Source organism: Lynx canadensis, chromosome B1, assembly GCF_007474595.2.
Source record: "Lynx canadensis isolate LIC74 chromosome B1, mLynCan4.pri.v2, whole genome shotgun sequence".
Lineage (NCBI taxonomy): Eukaryota > Metazoa > Chordata > Mammalia > Carnivora > Felidae > Lynx > Lynx canadensis.
The window spans coordinates 119,421,567-119,443,730 of NC_044306.2; positions in this window are offsets into that span (position 1 = coordinate 119,421,567).

Sequence of the window (22,164 nt, forward strand, 5' to 3'; positions counted from 1 at the left end):
AAAATAAAAATAAACAAATTAGTGATATCAAACACACAACTGAAGAGTTTGAATAAAATTATTTCTTAAACTGTGAAGGGGCAACATTTACATTTATAAATTGATATATTATTTTATATAATACCTAGTTTGAAATATGTATGCATAACTATAAAGCAAATATAAATAGATATATTACTATCGGTGGTATGATTTTTATTCTTTTTTGTATTATTTAGTATGGCTTAAAGTTTCTTTTCTAATGGGCGTATGTATCATTTTTTACAAAAACTACAATCACTCTGATTAAAAAATGAGAAAATTCTTTGTACCACAATGAGTGTTCTGAAAAGACTTTGTCACTTTGTTCTATGTCATTTAGCTGTGGTTATGTAATAAACCACCCCCCAATCTAGTAGCTTCACAGGTTCAGTAGCTGTTCTAGCAGCTGAACAGGTTCAGCTGATCTTGACTAGGCTTGCTCATGCTTCTTCAATGAGCAGGTGGGTCAGCTGGAGGCTGGTCACAGCTGGAATGACTTGGCTGACCTCCACTGCCACAGGCTTGCCCCAGGCTTGTTCTCATGGAAGAGGAAATGGTCTAAAGGAGGCAGTGAAAGTAAAGCACAAGGCTTCTGGAAGCTTATGCTCAAAACAGTCACATCCACTGAACTCCTTTGATCTAAGAGAGTCAAAAGTGCAGTCCTAATTCAAGAGGTGTAGAAACAGGTGAGGAAAAAGACACAAATTACTGAAGGGAAGAGATATAAGAACTGTAACAGGATGACTGGGTAGGGAATCAAGCCATTTTGGGCAATTAATCTACACAGGATCTAATTCAGAGCCCAGAAATGGAAGCCAACTGTTCACTGAACCAATCCAAAATCTATTCCCACTTATCTTTGATGTTACCTATTTTGTGTCTCCAAATGCCCTGCTTCTCTAGCCCTTCCAGTGGGAATTCTATACCTCACAATCCTTGAACTTCACTTCTACGTATTTTAATTTAGTCATTTATTTAAAACAAAATTACTAGATATTTGCAAATGACATATCGGACAAAGGGCTAGTATCCAAAATCTATAAAGAGCTCACCAAACTCCACACCCGAACAACAAATAACCCAGTGAAGAAATGGGCAGAAAACATGAATAGACACTTCTCTAAAGAAGACATCTGGATGGCCAACAGGCACATGAAAAGATGCTCAATATCGCTCCTTATCAGGGAAATACAAATCAAAACCACACTCAGATATCACCTCACGCCAGTCAGAGTGGCCAAAATGAACAAATCAAGAGACTATAGATGCTGGAGAGGATGTGGAGAAACGGGAACCCTCTTGCACTGTTGGTGGGAATGCAAATTGGTGCAGCCGCTCTGGAAAGCAGTGTGGAGGTTCCTCAGAAAATTAAAAATGGACCTACCCTATGACCCAGCAATAGCACTGCTAGGAATTTACCCAAGGGATACAGGAGTACTGATGCATAGGGGCACTTGTACCCCAATGTTCATAGCAGCACTCTCAACAATAGCCAAATTATGGAAAGAGCCTAAATGTCCATCAACTGATGAATAAAGATAAAGAAATGGATAAAGAAATGGATAAATGGATAAAGAAATTGTGGTTTATATACACAATGGAGTACTATATGGCAATGAGAAAGAACGAAATATGGCCCTTTGTAGCAACGTGGATGGAACTGGAGAGTGTGATGCTAAGTGAAATAAGCCATACAGAGAAAGACAGATACCATATGTTTTCACTCTTATGTGGATCCTGAAAAACTTAACAGAAACCCATGGGGGAGGGGAAGGAAAAAAAAAAAAAGAGGTTAGAGTGGGAGAGAGCCAAAGCATAAGAGACTCTTAAAAACTGAGAACAAACTGAGGGTTGATGGCGGGTGGGAGGGAGGGGAGGGTGGGTGATGGGTATTGAGGAGGGCACCTTTTGGGATGAGCACTGGGTGTTGTATGGAAACCAATTTGACAATAAATTTCATATATTGAAAAAATAAATAAAATAAAAAAAATAAAACAAAAATACTGAGCACTATGCTAAGTGTTAGGAGTAAAACAGTAAACACAGCATAGTCCCTGTGGCCAATGAACTCTCAGATTAATAAAAGCTGCAAACACAGAAATAGTGACACTTAGGGGAAAGAAAATAGGTGTGTAATGATAAAGATACTTATAAGGGAATTTGGGGATCCCATAAAGGCCCCTTAAAAAGGTTAGAGATGTAGAGGGAAATGGTCAGGTAAGATTTCCTGAAAAGATGATCTGGGGTGGAGTCTCAGATCAGCTAGAAAATATGGAGGTCTTCCAGCAAAAGCAGCAGACTACACAGAGGCATGGAGAGGATAAACAGCTTTGGAGAACTCCGGAGGAGAGGAAACTGTAAGTAGTTCAGCGTTGCTGGTCTGTAAAGGAAAAGAGGAGATGGTAAGAGATGAGACTTCAACTTTACATTTTAGGAATATTATCAGCAGTAGTATTGAAGATGGGTTTCAGGGAAGAAAAGGAGAATGATGGAAGAAAAACTAGAAGATGAAGCTGATTATGTTTTCTTATCACTTTCTATCATACCCTAAAATTTACTTGTGTAATATGTTTATTATTCATTTTCTCTCTCTCCACTAGAAAGTAACTCTGCAAAGGCAAGGGTTTTTGTCTACTTTGTTCATTGGTGTGCCCCGAGCACTTTAAATACTGCCTGGCACATAGCAGACACTAATAATAATTTTCACCTAGTAATAATGTTCATTCAATAAGTATTTGCTGAATGAATGAATGAATGAATGAATGGGTCTTAGCCTACGTTCCCCAGAAAACAGCAAGAGGCAAAGTTTATCTACTAATAACTCATATCTTATTGGGTCATTCAATCTCAGGGTATCCAGAATGTGGAAGAAAAGGAAGTGAAACAGAAAAATCAAATACAAGATATGAATTGCTGAGTTAGCCATAGCTTTAAAGAAAATAAAGGTTGCTTTCATATCATGAAGGCCTTATCCAGACAGCCTCCATGGAATCATCCTGCCTTGGAAGAGTCCATCAGGTAGAAAATGGAAAAGAAATTTATCTGCTGACTTCCCATCTCTTCTATCTCATTGGTCAAAATTTGTCTCAGGGCATTGATTCTTGCCCAGTGCTTCCAGTCAGCTGCTGGGAGGCTATATGTCAGGCCCCTGGTTCAGTGCTTCATCTAAGTCTGGATGCGGTGTAAGGAGCCAGAGCCTCCATGGGAATAGCTGGTGGTGTTTTAGTATGAGGGGCAGATGCTGCTGCAGGAGCAAGAAAGAGGGCAAGAGAAGAAGTGAAACTGGGCAAACCTGCAGACCCAATATAGAACAAATAAAAGAGCATCACACATAAAGGAAAGAAGAACACAACAGTTCCTCCCATTATTTCCTACCTTTGGGGGGGGGGGGGAACCAACTTTGACCTTCATTTACACAGCTGTACATCTCCATGGAGAATTCACTCCTACACCCCAGTGCCCAGGCTGGTTCAGGAGCTCTAACCTTCCTCCCCAAAATTCCACTTCAGAACCCAGTGGAAACCATCAGAATATGCTAGGACCTCTTATTCCACCGTTACTCTCTCACATTAGCCATCTTTCGCCTAATAGGATGGACGTTGGATTGCAAAGCCTGCAACATTTGATTTCTCTCCCAAACATATATTGTGGAGATATTTTAAAGAAAATATTATATCTGTCATGCCATTTTTGTGATCTCCTCCTTAATTCCTAATAACCTTAATTTTCCCATTTTCTAAATATCAAAAGCAATTTTAATTAAGTTCTTCATGGAAAGTAAATATGAGACCCTAATGGTTCCCAATGTCTGGCAATACCTGTTCAACGAAATTCCAAGACTCTGGAACTGAGTAAAAATATGTGATCTCGATAATGGCTGCCATAACTTCAAGGGTCTCCTCTGATAATAAAATAGCATTGGAGGGAAACTTTTATACATCTTTGGAAACTTTAAAAACTACTATACTAGAGGACCACTGGCTATTTCTTTTATCCACATGAATCTAAAGTTAAATATGCACTGTTTCTAGGCCATAATCTTTGTATATGTTTAATCACTCACCATGACTGCTTATCACTACCTTTAAATACATTTATTGTGTGTTCTCCCATTAAGACTCATGCAATGGCGTGACTAACATGTTTCTAATAATAGTTGTAATAATAACAGTAATAGTTTTAAAAAGTACAACTAAAATTTGTTGATGACTTTAACATTTAAAAAACATTTTTATATGCATTATCTTCTTTCATCCTTTTTCTAATCTTGGAGCAACTCATTATCAGTCCATTTTAAACATAGGATAATTAGAAATTGTTTTTAAATCTTTCATTATAATCTTTTTATTAGCAGGTTTCTATTTTAGGAGAATAATATTCTCATATAAAAAACTGAACCTTATAAAAATATGGAAGGCATAAGTTCAGAATGGCCCATGACCCTTGCCATCCAGTGATTATATTATATGGGTTGGGTCTGATATAATCACATGAACCATATAAAATTAAGTTTTCTCAGGCTAGTAGGGAAAGAAGTCAGAGAAATTTGAAGCATGACAAGGGCTCAACTCATCCTGGCTGGTTTGAAGATGGATACGGTCATATAAGAGGGATGTGGAGAGCCTCTATCACAGAAAACAGTCTAGCTAATTGTTGGTAAGGAAACAAGACCTCAACCTATACCTTCAAGGAACTGGATTCTACCAACAACCTAACTGAGCTTGGAACGGACTCTTCCCCAGAGCTGCCAGCTGAGAGCCCACACAAGTTGATTTTGACCTTATGAGACCCTGAGTGAAGAACTCATCTGAGATAGCTGTGCATCTAACCTAAAGACTGAACCAATAAATGGATGTTGTTTGAAGCTGTCTAAGTTGTTTAAGTTTGTGGTAATTTATTATACAGCAATAGAACATTCATACAAAGGGTATATATAATGAAAATATTACTGGCCGGCCTCTGTTCCCATACCCCCAGAGCCCTCTCCAAGAGCAACCACTATTTCCAGTTCTTTTTTTAATTATTATTAATAAATATTTTTTGTTTATTTATTTTTGAGAGAGAGACAGACAGACAGACAGACAGACAGAGCATGAGCAGGAAAAGGGCAGAGAGGGAGACAGAATCCAAAGCAGGCTCCAAGCTCTGAGCTATCAGCACAGAGCCTGACACGGGGCTTGAACCCATGAACCGTGAGATCATAACCTGAGCTGAAGTCACATGCTCAACCAACTGAGCCTCCCAGGTGCTTCTGCTATTTCCAGTTTTTAAGTACAAATTTGGAAATATTTTAGACACATGTGTGTGTACATACACACATGCACACCACATGCCCTTTATTACACAGTGGAAGCATATTTTATACAATGTAGTGTACCATGCATATACTAGTATATATATGTCTCATTTTTTTACAGTGACTTAATATTCCATAAGAATTCTGTAACTTACTAAATCAGATCTCTATTGACTGACGGTTTTTGTCTCTACTCCTTTATATTGCAAACAAAGCTGCAATAATTTTCCTCATATAATATGTTTTTGCACACAGTTGAAATTTATATTCATTTTATAAATGGCAGTTATTTGTATATAGGAAGCTATCATTGACTTTTGGATCTTTGCAACCAAATCTCATTGAATTCTCTTATATTTTCCAATAATTTTTATTTCATTTCTCTTATGTTTTCCAGTTATATAAGCATTCAAAAAATAATGGCTCTCTTCTTAATTTGCACATTTTATACCTCATTTCTTTCTCTAGTTTAATTGTACTAGCTAGGTAATTATAGTACTGTTACTCTATTCCCAAATGCTTTTTGTTCCAAATAAAGCAGGAAGACAGTCATGCCCACTAGATAATAATAGTATCATTTTGTCTTTAGCTTCGTTGGGAGTACTGCTTACTAAAATTTGTAATCAATTATTTAATTTAAATACTAGGCTGAGTTTTATAAACATTACATCATTTAATTTTCATATAATAATGTAAGGTAAGTAATATTATCCCTATTTTACAGTTGAGAAAACTGAAGCATTATGATACTATGAATGTATCCTAAAATTAAGAAGTTGAACATGATCCTCTTTATGCTAATATCAAACAAATAAAATTGAAACAAGTTTTAATTTTCTCCAAAAGGAAGTAAATTATACAGCATTTCAAATGTAGGGAAAATTTTTGCTCTGTTCTCAAAAAAAAAAAATGTTAGTAACTTCTCTATGGTCACTGAACAAATGTCAGATTAAGAAAGTAGTCCAACCAGGAATCTGAGAATCTTACAAATCTAGGTAGACATTATACAATAAGTTTCCATTTTCATAGTGAGGCATTATCATACTTATTTTTAATTAGAATTATGAGATATAGTTACAAGAAGCCACATGCAATAAAATGCACCTGTAAGTATACTGTTATGGGTGCATTTCATGTTTTCACAAACTTATACATGCATATAACCATCCTAACAAAAATATAGCTCACAGTGTTGTGCAGTCTATATCTTCAGCAACACCCCCAGAATAAGAAACCACTGATTTGATTTGTGTAAAATATACATTTCTAGAATATCATGTGACCAGAACCACATCAAATGTAGTTATTATGTCTGCCTTCTTTCAGACAGCATGTTTTTGAGATTCATCCATATTGTTTCCAGGATCAGAATATTTCTCTTACACAGTATCTGTGGAATGCATTTAAAGAACAGAACAAAGGAAAATACTAATTTTTAAATATCTCTATCAATGAAATAAAAGAATGAAAATAAGTGGACTAAATTTCCAATTTAAAAATCTAGGAAAAGATTACCACATCTTTAAGTAAACAAGAAGAAAGGAAATAAAAAGATAAAAGCAAAAAGTAATGAGATTAAAAACGAAAAACCGTAGATACGTTAATAAATCAAAATTCTAATTCTTTCAGAAACTACAATGAAATAAAAAATATTAACTTAATCTAAAAAGGAAGAAACATAAATATACAAAATAAGAAATAAATGAGAGAAATAATTATTGATATAGCCAAAGTTTAATACATCATAAGCAACTACTTTGCAGTCTCTGTGCAAATAATTTACAAATCTGCATGAAATGGATTTTATAGGAAAATATAGTTTATCAAAACTGAGGTCAGTGGAAATAGAAGGTATAAGTCAATCTAATTTCCATAGAAGAAACAGAGAAAGTTGTTGAGGAACTAATTCAAACACACACACACACACACACACACACACACACCAGTCAGATGACTCTATGAGGAAATTTTACCACACCTTTAGAGTCAAGATATTTCCAATGCTATATAAATTTCTTCAGAGTACAGAAAATTAGGGAAACTTCCAAATTATGTTAATGAAGCAATTATAACTTTGAAACTGATACCTGATTAATTTACCACACGCACTAAAGAAAATTACAGATTACTATCACTTATGAACACCAATGGAAAATTCCTAAATATTAGCAGAGACACTCTGACACTCCATTATGAAAATAATATGTCAGAACCAAGTGGGATTTAAGCTAAGAATACAGGGATAGCCCATTATTAGGAAATCTATTGATACGATTCACCAAATTACTTGATCTAAGAAGAAAAAACATATTTTCTCCATAAATGTTGAAAAAGGCCTTGGCAAAATTCAGTGCCCATTTCCAAAACAAAATTCATGAAAATACGGCTCCGGTAGGAAGATGGCGGCGTAGGAGGACGCTGGGCTCACCGCGCGTCCTGCTGATCACTTAGATTCCAACTACACCTGCCTAAATAACCCAGAAAACCGCCAGAGGATTAGCAGAATGGAGTCACCGGACCCAAGTGCAGACGAGAGGCCCACGGAAGAGGGTAGGAAGGGCGGCGAGGCGGTGCGCGCTCCACGGACTGGCGGGAGGGAGCCGGGGTGGAGGGGCGGCTCGCCAGCCAAGCAGAGCCCCCGAGTCCGGCTTGCAAAAGCGGAGGGGCCTGACAGACTGTGTTCCGACAGCAAGCGCGACTTAGAGTCTGGGAGGTCATAAGTTAACAGCTCTGCTCGGAAAGCGGGAAGGCTGGAGGACAAAGGGAGGGTGAGCTGCGGAGCCCCCAGACGACAGAGCTCAGTTTGGCGGGGAACAAAGGCGCTCGCCAGCGCCATCTCCCCCGCCCATCCCCCAGCCAAAATCCCAAAGGGAACCGGTTCCGGCCAGGGAAATTGCTCGCTCCGCGCAAACACCCAACTCTGTGCTTCTGCGGAGCCAAACCTCCGGCAGCGGATCTGACTCCCTCCGGCTGCCACAGGGCCCCTCCTGAAGTGGATCACCTAAGGAGAAGCGAGCTAAGCCTGCCCCCCCTGCCGCCGTGCACCTTGCCTACCCACCCCAGCTAATACGCCAGATCCCCAGCACCACAAGCCTGGCAGTGTGCAAGTAGCCCAGACGGGCCACACCACCCCACAGGGAATCCCGCCCCTAGGAGAGGGGAAGAGAAGGCACACACCAGTCTGACTGTGGCCCCAGCGGTGGGCTGGGGGCAGACATCAGGACTGACTGCGGCCCCGCCCACCAACTCCAGTTATACACCACAGCACAGGGGAAGTGCCCTGCAGGCCCTCACCACACCAGGGACTATCCAAAATGACCAAGTGGAAGAATTCCCCTCAGAAGAATCTCCAGGAAATAACAACAGCTAATGAGCTGATCAAAAAGGATTTAAATAATATAACAGAAAGTGAATTTAGAATAATAGTCATAAAATTAATCACTGGGCTGGAAAACAGTATACAGGACAGCAGAGAATCTCTTGCTACAGAGATCAAGGGACTAAGGAACAGTCACGAGGAGCTGAAAAACGCTTTAAAGGAAATGCAAAACAAAATGCAAACCACCACGGCTCGGATGGAAGAGGCAGAGGAGAGAATAGGTGAACTAGAAGATAAAGTTATGGAAAAAGAGGAAGCTGAGAAAAAGAGAGATAAAAAAATCCAGGAGTATGAGGGGAAAATTAGAGAACTAAGTGATACACTAAAAAGAAATAATATACGCATAATTGGTATCCCAGAGGAGGAAGAGAGAGGGAAAGGTGCTGAAGGGGTACTTGAAGAAATAATAGCTGAGAACTTCCCTGAACTGGGGAAGGAAAAAGGCATTGAAATCCAAGAGGCACAGAGAACTCCCTTCAGACGTAACTTGAATCGATCTTCTGCACGACATATCATAGTGAAACTGGCAAAATACAAGGATAAAGAGAAAATTCTGAAAGCAGCAAGGGGTAAACGTGCCCTCACATATAAAGGGAGACCTATAAGACTCGTGACTGATCTCTCTTTTGAAACTTGGCAGGCCAGAAAGAATTGGCACGAGATTTTCAGTGTGCTAGACAGAAAAAATATGCAGCCGAGAATCCTTTATCCAGCAAGTCTGTCATTTAGACTAGAATGAGAGATAAAGGTCTTCCCAAACAAACAAAAACTGAAGGGATTTGTCACCACTAAACCAGCCCTACAAGAGATCCTAAGGGGGACCCTGTGAGACAAAGTACCAGAGACATCACTACAAGCATAAAACATACAGACATCACAATGACTCTAAACCCGTATCTTTCTATAATAACACTGAATGTAAATGGATTAAATGCGCCAACCAAAAGACATAGGGTATCAGAATGGATAAAAAAACAAGACCCATCTATTTGCTGTCTACAAGAGACTCAGTTTAGACCTGAGGACACCTTTAGATTCAGAGTGAGGGGATGGAGAACTATTTATCATGCTACTGGAAGCCAAAAGAAAGCTGGAGTAGCCATACTTATATCAGACAAACTAGACTTTCAATTAAAGGCTGTAACAAGAGATGAAGAAGGACATTATATAATAGTTACAGGGTCTATCCATCAGGAAGAGCTAACAATTATAAATGTCTATGCGCCGAATACCGGAGCCCCCAAATATATAAAACAATTACTCATAAACAGAAGCAACCTTATTGATAAGAATGTGGTAATTGCAGGGGACTTTAACACCCCACTTACAGAAATGGATAGATCATCTAGACACACGGTCAATAAAGAAACAAGGGCCCTGAATGAGACATTGGATCAGATGGACTTGACAGATATATTTAGAACTCTGCATCCCAAAGCAACAGAATATACTTTCTTCTCGAGTGCACATGGAACATTCTCCAAGATAGATCATATACTGGGTCACAAAACAGCCCTTCATAAGTTTACAAGAATTGAAATTGTACCATGCATACTTTCAGACCACAATGCTATGAAGCTTGAAATCAACCACAGGAAAAAGTCTGGAAAGCCTCCAAAAGCATGGAGGTTAAAGAACACCCTACTAACGAATGAGTGGGTCAACCAGGCAATTAGAGAAGAAATCAAAAAATATATGGAAACAAACGAAAATGAAAATACAACAATCCAAACGCTTTGGGACGCAGCGAAGGCAGTCCTGAGAGGAAAATACATTGCAATCCAGGCCTATCTCAAGAAACAAGAAAAATCCCAAATACAAAATCTAACAGCACACCTAAAGGAAATAGAAGCAGAACAGCAAAGGCAGCCTAAACCCAGCAGAAGAAGAGAAATAATAAAGATCAGAGCAGAAATAAACAATATAGAATCTAAAAAAACTGTAGAGCAGATCAACGAAACCAAGAGTTGGTTTTTTGAAAAAATAAACAAAATTGACAAACCGCTAGCCAGGCTTCTCAAAAAGAAAAGGGAGATGACCCAAATAGATAAAATCATGAATGAAAATGGAATGATTACAACCAATCCCTCAGAGATACAAACAGTTATCAGGGAATACTATGAAAAATTATATGCCAACAAATTGGACAACCTTGAAGAAATGGACAAATTCCTGAACACCCACACTCTTCCAAAACTCAATCAGGAGGAAATAGAAAGCTTGAACAGACCCATAACCAGCGAAGAAATTGAATCGGTTATCAAAAATCTCCCAACAAATAAGAGTCCAGGACCAGATGGCTTCCCAGGGGAGTTCTACCAGACGTTTAAAGCAGAGATAATACCTATCCTTCTCAAGCTATTCCAAGAAATAGAAAGGGAAGGAAAACTTCCAGACTCATTCTATGAAGCCAGTATTACTTTGATTCCTAAACCAGACAGAGACCCAGTAAAAAAAGAGAACTACAGGCCAATATCCCTGATGAATATGGATGCAAAAATTCTCAATAAGATACTAGCAAATCGAATTCAACAGCATATAAAAAGAATTATTCACCATGATCAAGTGGGATTCATTCCTGGGATGCAGGGCTGGTTCAACATTCGCAAATCAATCAACGTGATACATCACATTAACCAAAAAAAAGAGAAGAACCATATGATCCTGTCAATCGATGCAGAAAAGGCCTTTGACAAAATCCAGCACCCTTTCTTAATAAAAACCCTTGAGAAAGTCGGGATAGAAGGAACATACTTAAAGATCATAAAAGCCATTTATGAAAAGCCCACAGCTAACATCATCCTCAACGGGGAAAAACTGAGAGCTTTTTCCCTGAGATCAGGAACACGACAGGGATGCCCACTCTCACCGCTGTTGTTTAACATAGTGCTGGAAGTTCTAGCATCAGCAATCAGACAACAAAAGGAAATCAAAGGCATCAAAATTGGCAAAGATGAAGTCAAGCTTTCGCTTTTTGCAGATGACATGCTATTATACATGGAAAATCCGATAGACTCCACCAAAAGTCTGCTAGAACTGATACATGAATTCAGCAAAGGTGCGGGATACAAAATCAATGTACAGAAATCAGTTGCATTCTTATACACTAACAATGAAGCAACAGAAAGACAAATAAAGAAACTGATCCCATTCACAATTGCACCAAGAAGCATAAAATACCTAGGAATAAATCTAACCAAAGATGTAAAGGATCTGTATGCTGAAAACTATAGAAAGCTTATGAAGGTAATTGAAGAAGATTTAAAGAAATGGAAAGACATTCCCTGCTCATGGATTGGAAAAATAAATATTGTCAAAATGTCAATACTACCCAAAGCTATCTACACATTCAATGCAATCCCAATCAAAATTGCACCAGCATTCTTCTCGAAACTAGAACAAGCAATCCTAAAATTCATATGGAACCACAAAAGGCCCCGAATAGCCAAAGGAATTTTGAAGAAGAAGACCAAAGCAGGAGGCATCACAATCCCAGACTTTAGCCTCTACTACAAAGCTGTCATCATCAAGACAGCATGGTATTGGCACAAAAACAGACACACAGACCAATGGAATAGAATAGAAACCCCAGAACTAGACCCACAAACGTATGGCCAACTCATCTTTGACAAAGCAGGAAAGAACATCCAATGGAAAAAAGACAGCCTCTTTAACAAATGGTGCTGGGAGAACTGGACAGCAACATGCAGAAGGTTGAAACTAGACCACTTTCTCACACCATTTACAAAAATAAACTCAAAATGGATAAAGGGCCTAAATGTGAGACAGGAAACCATCAGAACCTTAGAGGAGAAAGCAGGAAAAGACCTCTCTGACCTCAGCCGTAGCAATCTCTTACTCGACACATCCCCAAAGGCAAGGGAATTAAAAGCAAAAGTGAATTACTGGGACCTTATGAAGATAAAAAGCTTCTGCACAGCAAAGGAAACAACCAACAAAACGAAAAGGCAACCAACGGAATGGGAAAAGATATTTGCAAATGACATATCGGACAAAGGGCTAGTATCTAAAATCTATAAAGAGCTCACCAAACTCCACACCCGAAAAACAAATAACCCAGTGAAGAAATGGGCAGAAAACATGAATAGACACTTCTCTAAAGAAGACATCCAGATGGCCAACAGGCACATGAAAAGATGTTCAGCGTCGCTCCTTATCAGGGAAATACAAATCAAAACCACACTCAGGTATCACCTCACGCCAGTCAGAGTGGCCAAAATGAACAAATCAGGAGACTATAGATGCTGGAGAGGATGTGGAGAAACGGGAACCCTCTTGCACTGTTGGTGGGAATGCAAATTGGTGCAGCCGCTCTGGAAAGCAGTGTGGAGGTTCCTCAGAAAATTAAAAATAGACCTACCCTATGACCCAGCAATAGCACTGCTAGGAATTTATCCAAGGGATACAGGAGTACTAATGCATAGGGGCACTTGTACCCCAATGTTCATAGCAGCACTCTCAACAATAGCCAAATTATGGAAAGAGCCTAAATGTCCATCAACTGATGAATGGATAAAGAAATTGTGGTATATATACACAATGGAATACTACGTGGCAATGAGAAAAAATGAAATATGGCCTTTTGTAGCAACGTGGATGGAACTGGAGAGTGTGATGCTGAGTGAAATAAGCCATACAGAGAAAGACAGATACCATATGGTTTCACTCTTATGTGGATCCTGAGAAACTTAACAGGAACCCATGGGGGAGGGGAAGGAAAAAAAAAAAAAAGAGGTTAGAGTGGGAGAGAGCCAAAGCATAAGAGACTGTTAAAAACTGAGAACAAACTGAGGGTTGATGGGGGGTGGGAGGGAGGGGAGGGTGGGTGATGGGTATTGAGGAGGGCACCTTTTGGGATGAGCACTGGGTGTTGTATGGAAACCAATTTGTCAATAAATTTCATATATATAAAAAAAAATTCATGAAAATACAAATGATTGGATACATCCTTAAAGTAATAAAATATATTACTCAATCCTCTAGTCAGTATCTTATACAAAGGGAAATACTATAAGGATTTTCACAAAAATCAGAGATAAGGATACCCATTATATCCACTAATATTTTATAATGTTCTGGGGGCATCAGTTAGAGGCATAAAAGATTTCAAAGAGGCAAAACCATGTGTATTTGCCAATAGTATGATACTCTGCCTGGAAAACACTAGAAAATCAATAATAAAACTGACCAAAAAAAAAAAAATCACAAAAATAATTCAGCAAGGTAGCAGACTATAAAATTAACATGTAAAAATCAAAGACCTCTATATACACCAATAATGACCACTTAAAAGAAAAAATAAAGGACAAGTATACAAATATTGTAATAATGATAAAGATAAAATATTTAGTAATAAACTTAATAATTGTTTATTTTCTGTATTTAAAAACTTTCAAAACAAGAAAAATAGGTAGTAGCGGGTGGACAGATACCTCTTTTTCTTGGATCTGACCACATTATCAAGATATCAGTTCTCCCTAAGTTAATTTATAAATATAGTGCCGGTAAAAATAACAAAAAAATTCCCCCCCCCCCATGGCTAGAAAAGTTGATACTAAACTTCATAGGAAAAAAACAAAAATGCATGTTAAAATGCTAAATAAACACTAAAATGAATGAAGTATGAAAAGAGCCACTAGAGGATATTAGAACACATTACAAAGCCTCTATAATAAAACAGTGTGATACAAGAATGACAGATCATAACAATAAGCACCCAGATTTGGATTTCTAAATACCATTCACCACTACAATAAACCAGATCTCCTTGGAAGAATGGTGTATTTATTATCTGGGACATAAAAGATGTAAGAAATTCTACCGAACATTTAAATACAAGTTAACACCTATTCTTTTGAAGCTCTTCCAAAAAAATAGAAAAATAGAAATGTAAGGAAAACTTCCAAATTCATTCTACGAAGCCGGCATTACCTTGATTCCAAAACCAGACAAAGACCCCACTAAAAAGGAGAACTATAGACCAATTTACCTGATGAACATGGGTGCAAAAACTCTCAACAAGCTACTAGCAAACTGGACCCAACAATACATTAAAAGAACTATTCACCGCAATCAATTGGATTTATTCCTTGGATGCAGGGCTGGTTCAATATCTGCAAATCATTCAATGTGATATATCACATTAATAAAAGAGAAAATAAGAACCACATGATCCTCTCAATAGATGCAGAAAAACATTTCACAAAATTCAGAATCCTTTCTTGATAAAAACCCTCAAGAAAGTAGGGATAGAAAGATCATACCTCAAGATCATAAAGGCCATACATGAAAGACCCACTGCTAATAGCATCCTCAATGAGGAAAAACTGAGAGCTTTTGTCCTAAGGTAAGGAACACAAGAGGGATGTCCACTCTCACCACTATTATTCAACATAACGTTGGAAGTCCTAGTCTCAGCAATCAAACAAAAAAGGAAATACAAGGCATCCAAACAAGTAAGGAAGAAATCAAACTTTCACTCTTCTCAGATGACATGATACTCTACATGGAAAACCCAAAAGATTCCACCAAAAAACTGCTAGAACTGATACATGAATTCAGCCAAGTTGCAGGATATAAAATCAATGCACAGAAATCAGTTGCATTCCTATACACCAATAATGAAGCAGCAGAAAGAGAAATCAAGGAATCGATCCCATTTACAATTGCACCAAGAACCATAAAATACTTAGGAATGGACCTATCCAAAAAGGTGAAAGATCTATACACTGAAAACTACAGAAAGCTTATGAAAGAAATTGAAGAAGACACAAAGAAATGGAAAAACATTCCATACACATGGATTGAAAAAACAAATATTGTTAAAATGTCAATACTACCCAAAGCAATCTACACATCAAATGCAATCCCTATCAAAATAATACCAGCATTCTTCACAGAGCTAGAACAAACAATTCTAAAATTTGTTTGGAACCCTGAAAGATGCCAAATAGCCAAAACAAAGTTGAAAAAGAAAACCAAAGCTGGAAGCATCACAATTCTGGACTTTAAGCTGTATTACAAAGCTGTAATCATCAAGACAATATGGTACTGGTACAAAAACAGACACATAGATCAATGGAACAGAATAGAGAACCCAGAAATGGACCCACAAATGTATGGCCAACTAATCTTCGACAAAGCAGGAAAGAAAATCCAGTCAAATAAAGACAGTCTCTTCAGCAAGTGGTGCTGGGAAAACTGGACAGTGACATGCAGAAGAATGAACCTGGACCACTTTCTTACACCATACGCAAAAATAAACTTGAAATGGATGAAAGACCTAAACGTAAGACAGGAAGTCATTGAAATCCTAGAGGAGAAAACAGGCAACAACTTCTTTGACCTCAGCTGCAGCAATTTCTTACTTGACATGTCTCCGGAGGCAAGGGAAACAAAAGCAAAAATGAACTATTGGGACCTCATCAAGATGAAAATTTTCTGCACAGCAAAGGAAATGATCAGCAAAACTAAAAGGCAAGCAACAGAATGGGAGAAGATATTTGCAAATGACATATCAGATAAAGAGTTAGTATCCAAAATCTATAAAGAACTTATCAAGCTCAACACCCAAAACACAAATAATCCAGTGAAGAAATGGGTGAAATACATGAATAGACACTTTTCCAAAGAAGATATCCAAATGGCTAACAGACGCATGAAAAAATGCTCAACATCACTCATCATCAGGGAAATACAAATCAAAACCACAATGAGATACCACCTCACACCTGTCAGAATGGCTAACCTTAACAACTCAGGCAACAACAGATGTTGGTGAGCATGAAGAGAAAGAGGAACCTTTTTGCACTGCTGGTGGGAATGCAAACTGCTGCAGCCACTCTGGAAAACAGTAATTTTAATTTTCAAAAATTAAAAATAGAGCTACCTTATGACACAACAATTGCACTATTTATTTATAATAAATAAAGGGACATAGGTATGCTGTTTCAAAGGGTCACATACATCCCAATGTTTATAGCAGCACTATCTATAATAGCCAAAGTATGAAAGAGCCCAAATGTCCATCGACAGATAAATTGATAAATAAGATGTAGTGTGTGTGTATATGTGTGTGTGTGTGTGTGTGTGTGTGTGTGTGTGTGTGTGTATAGACACAATGGAGTATTACTCAGCAATCACAAAGAATGAAATCTTGCCATTTGCAAAAAAGTCGATGGAACTAGAGTGCACTATGCTAAGCGAAGTAAGTCAGTCAGAGAAAGACAAATATCATATGACTTCACTCATATGTGAAGTTTAAGATACAAAATATGAACATAAGGGAAGGAAAACAAAAATAATATTAAAACGGAGAGGGAAATAAACCATAAGAGACTCTTAAATACTGGGAACAAACTGAGGGTTGCTGGAGGGGTGTGGGGGGGATGGGCTAAATGGGCAAGGTACATTAAGGAGGGCACTTGTTGAGATGAGCACTGGGTGTTATGTGTAAGTGATGAATTACTAAATTCTATTCCTGAAATCATTATTATACTATATGTTAACTAACTTGGATTTAGATTTGAAGAAGAAGAAGAAGAAGAAGAAGAAGAAGAAGAAGAAGAAGAAGAAGAAGAAGAAGAAGAAGAAGAAGAAGAAGAAGAAGAAGAAATTAAAAGTAAACCTGGCTACTTTCCCTGTCCTGGACCAGGCCACCACTTACCACCTCTTCCACTAGATCCCCGGCACAAACCACCATGATCTTTCTCTTCAATTACAGCATTAGCCTTCTGTGTGTCTCACTGCTTTCCCCCTTCCATGCTACAGTGTGTTTTCTCCACATAGAGTCAAGAGATTCTTTAAAAATAAAATCAGAATGTTACTTTTTGTACAAATTCCTTTAGTGCCTTTCCATCTCACTCAGAGTAAAAATTGAGTCTTTTAAATTGGCCTATCCTCTCCTCGACTTCTCTGTTCTTATTTTCTACCACTATTTTCCTGTTCACTCTATTCCTCATGGCCGTGTCCTTCAAACGCACTATGCATGTTTCCACTGAAAGGCTTTTGTCCTTGCCATTCCCTCTCAGAGACACTCTTCCATCAGATATCCACATGGCTCATTTGTCACCATCAAGTCTTTGCCCAAAAACAGTCAATGCTTGTTGTTTACAGAAATAATGTTCTGTATGACCCATAATATAATAGTGCCTGAAACAAAGAAGACACCCAAACTATAACTGTTAAATGAATAAAAGGTATTTGGTTAAGAGGCAGCTTTCTATCAAGTGTTCAAAGCAGAAAATGCCATCAAGGAAGATCACAACCCAGCATAGACACCAAATAGAAAACCCTGGGAAATAGATACTCTCTCCCATGGAGAACTCTTGAAGAGGGCTAAGGAAAGAATTGCTAAGATTAATTATATCTTATAAAAAATTATTATCACACAAAGTGTCCAAGGAAGAAAAAAGCATTGACATGATCTGCCCCCATATATCCACATACTCTCATGCAGGGCCAGGGAAAGGAAGCTGAGGTCCCCATAACAAATCCCCTACATTACCTGATTCCTACAGGCTGGGGCAGGGTGGAGAGACAGATATGATCCAGTGTAAAGCATAAGACAGTGAACTCAATTTGTAAAACTCAAGGAATGAAATATCTATCCCTTAAATCCACATATGCTACAGAATCCACAATGCTGCCTGAAACCTTTTTTCTGTTAAACATTCTAGAAATTCTACCTTTCCAGAATGGCTACATTCATGATAAGTTTATAGCTCATTTGAGGTATCTATGTGGTTTAGGCCTCACCAACTAGGAAAAAGGTGGATTCAGGTGCAGAGGAGGTTAGCAATATCATATTCCTTCTATTTTATAATCACATTTACTCTGAAATAGAGATAACTTTAAGAGTCTTAGGAGCCCAGGGTCTTAGTATTATGTCATCTTTTTTTTCCATCTTATATAACAAATAGTGCATTATCCGAGAACCACTGGCATCTTGGATTCAATGAAACATGTGTAAAGCAAATTTAGAAGTATTAGCCAGGGCCAACTGAGATTTATTAGAAAAGTACCACTTATTAAAAGGAAGGGAGTTCATAAAACCTTTCGCTTTAATTTTTTAAGTTTACTTATTTATTTTGAGAGAGAGAATGTGTGTGTGTGTGAGCAGAGGAGGGGCAGAGACAGAGGGAGAGAGAGAGAATCACAAGCAGGCTCCACACTGTCCATGCAGAGCCCCATGCAGGTCTTGAACTCACGAACCTGATCATGAGATCATGACCTGAGCCAAAACCAAGAGTTGGATGCTTAACCAACTGAGCCACCCAGGCACCCCAAACCTTTTGCTTTTAATAAGATGCTGAAATACTATCTCACACAGACTGGTGTCCATTTTCAGAAAAAGTCATATTTATAAGAAAACCTCATTTTTACTCTGGTACCTCTTGATACTTCCTTGACTGCTTTGGGTGGAGGTTCATGGGGAAAGCCATCATAAAAGAAACAATCCTAAAGAACTCATGGAACTGGACAGGCTAAAGCAGAATTCACGGGAAATTGTCCTCTCAGACTGATGTTGCCCTCCTGAATTTTGGCAGAATACTCAGGCAGTGTAGGCAATTAAGAGATGGTTTAAGAATCTGGATACAGCAATTGGAATCCTGGACACTGAATTTAAATACAGCTGTCATCACTGCAGGGAACAAGGTGAAGAAATACAGTGTAAATGGGGTCCTATGGAATATTCAAAGGGCATTTAGTCAATTTTCTCTCAGAAGAGGAGGACGGCTTCATCTCCACAAACGCTCTAAATAGTAATGTTGGTTACCATTGCAAATGAATCTTAGCATTACAACTCCTCTAAGTCATCTCATGTTGTTCAACAGATAATCCAGTTAAGAGACACTTTTAAAATCTTAGATTGAACAGAGCAATCATATCAGAGCTTCTAGAATGGATCAAAGAAGCACCAAGTTTGTTCATTAGGAAGAAAATACCTTATGAATAAACATAAGTTTCCACACTAAAAAATGTTTTCATTGGTGATTATTGTACATATGTTTTTAAAATAGCTCATATGCCACCGTATATTAATTTATTTCTTCTTAAAATGAATAAACATAAAAAATTTTCTGGAGTAATTTAAAAATAAATATTTAAAGAAAATAATGGGGATCACTGATGTTTTTCTCTTTCTTTTTCCCTTCCCCAAACCTCTCCTACCTGCTACGGAGGGACGTGTGTGTGTGTGTGTGTGTGTGTTTTAATCAGACCATTTGCCCTTCATTTTATGAACCCACTTCTTTCCTCTATTTCATTCCTTTTGAAATTGTTACAAGAAAGCAATTTCTAACTACTCACTTGAGGAAATTAGTTTTGGATCAAAACAGTTCTAAGGTCTGACCATGCGGTTGAAGTTTCCTATAAAGGGGTTTCAAGATAATGTCCATATAAGTCCAGCCAACTAATTAGCTGGCAGTCTTTTCCCTCTTATTTAATCATTTTTCAGTAAAAGTCAAGCTTTCTGACTCACTAGTGATGGAATATTTCCTTGAATCTCAGTGATGCGAGAAGGCCTACAGTACTTAACATGACACTTCTATTAACATAGTCATTACACATGCTGTTTCTAAAACTTCCTATCCAGGAGAATAAGACTTGTTTCTCCTAAATAATTTCTCTTTCAAAGTCTTCCACAGTCAAACCCAATTAAGAAATAATGTAACAAGATGGTCTTCCACTCTCAAGTCTGGCACTTCATGTTTCTTCCCGCCATTCCTTCCCTCTAACCGCACTTGCAAATATACCAATGGGCTACTGTCCAATTAGAGTTCTCAGCTTGATAACATATGCAGAATAGGCTTTGGCTCTTTAGAGATCATTTACAAACTATATAGTAATAATAATAATAATAATAATAATAATAATAATAATAGAAAAAAACATATGCACATGGAAGCTGTATGTTTGTGTATGTGTGTGGTTGTTTTTCAGCACTTAACAATTTTTAAATTCTGTACTTGATTACCTATCATTAATTTTGTTTTTAGAAAATAAAAATTAATTGGCTTCTATACAAGGAATTATATTTCATAATTTTTAAAGCACCACTAATTTATTCTTCAAACTGATTAAACCTGACAAAAAGCCCACTGTGGTTACCAGTAATCATATATCTTATTTAACAGTCACATTTTTGTTTATCATCAGTTATCTGGTCCTCATGCCAAGAAAATCTGTTTATATGTATATAAGTAGGCCAACCAGGAGACCTCTGTAAGTCGATATTTTCACAAAATTTCAGCCCCAAAGCTACTTGTAATTGTCCATCTATAAATAAATACAGTGCTTCAAGCAATGACTTTGTAGCTTTCCAGCTACAACTCACAGAGCTGAATAGTGTCATCCCATTGCTATAAGCATTTTCTTAGCAAGTTACCTTCTAAAGCTAAGCTGGGTTGTGAAAGGCATTTTTTTATGCATTTGCGTCTCTGAGCTCCTAAGCCCCTAACAGTTTTGAGTGCAATCAACTCAGTATTGTACAAGCTCTTCAGGCAAACACACAAACAATAGAAAATAATGTCTTCACCTTCAAGCACAGAGGATAACTCTAACCTAAAAGAGCAATGCAAGCCAAAATAAAAACAAAACCAAAAATAACCCCAAGGAATAAGAGGTAGAATACTGCATGGATGACCTTAATGGTACTTTACTTACTAATATTTGAGAGACAGTTGATCAACCCTCTATTTAACTTTGCTTGAATAGATACAGGTTGTACATACATTAAAGAAAATTGCCATGACCTTCCAAATCATAAAGTGATTCATTACCTAGTTAGCAGTACATGTGTCTTCTATCCTTTTTATAAATTTTTTAGTGTTTTTATTTATTTTTGAAGGAGAGAGAGAGACAGAGCATGAGCAGGGAAGGGGCAGAGAGAGAGGGAGACACAGAATTCGAAGCAGGCTCCAGGCTCTAAGCTGTCAGCAAAGGGCCCGATGTGGGGCTTGAACTCATGAACTGTGAGATCATGACCTGAGCGGAAGTCGTCCACTCAACCAACTGAGCCACCCAGGTGCCCCATCTTCTATCCTTTTTAAATCCTGTAGTCTCCATTTACACAATATGTATCCTTGCCCTTCTGAAAACTAGCACCTACTATAAAAATAATGCTTAACTCTTCTCCTTGTCTCTGAACAAAGACCTGTCTTTGTCCATGTTCTACTTCAGCATGGATGAGCTTATATTATTAAACCTTTATGAGCCAGCATGTCCTCATCTACCTAATGGGGATAATTTTGCCTTTCACAAAGTTTTAAAGTGAGTATAAGATGAAATAATGAATGAAGATCTTTTAAAAGAAACACAAAGTACTTTTTCAATGTAAATTATTATTTTTCAGAGTTATATATAACAACTAAGTTACATACAACTTGTCAAATATATGCCTAAGTGTTATCCAAATCCAGTATTATCTAAAGCAAATGTCAAATTT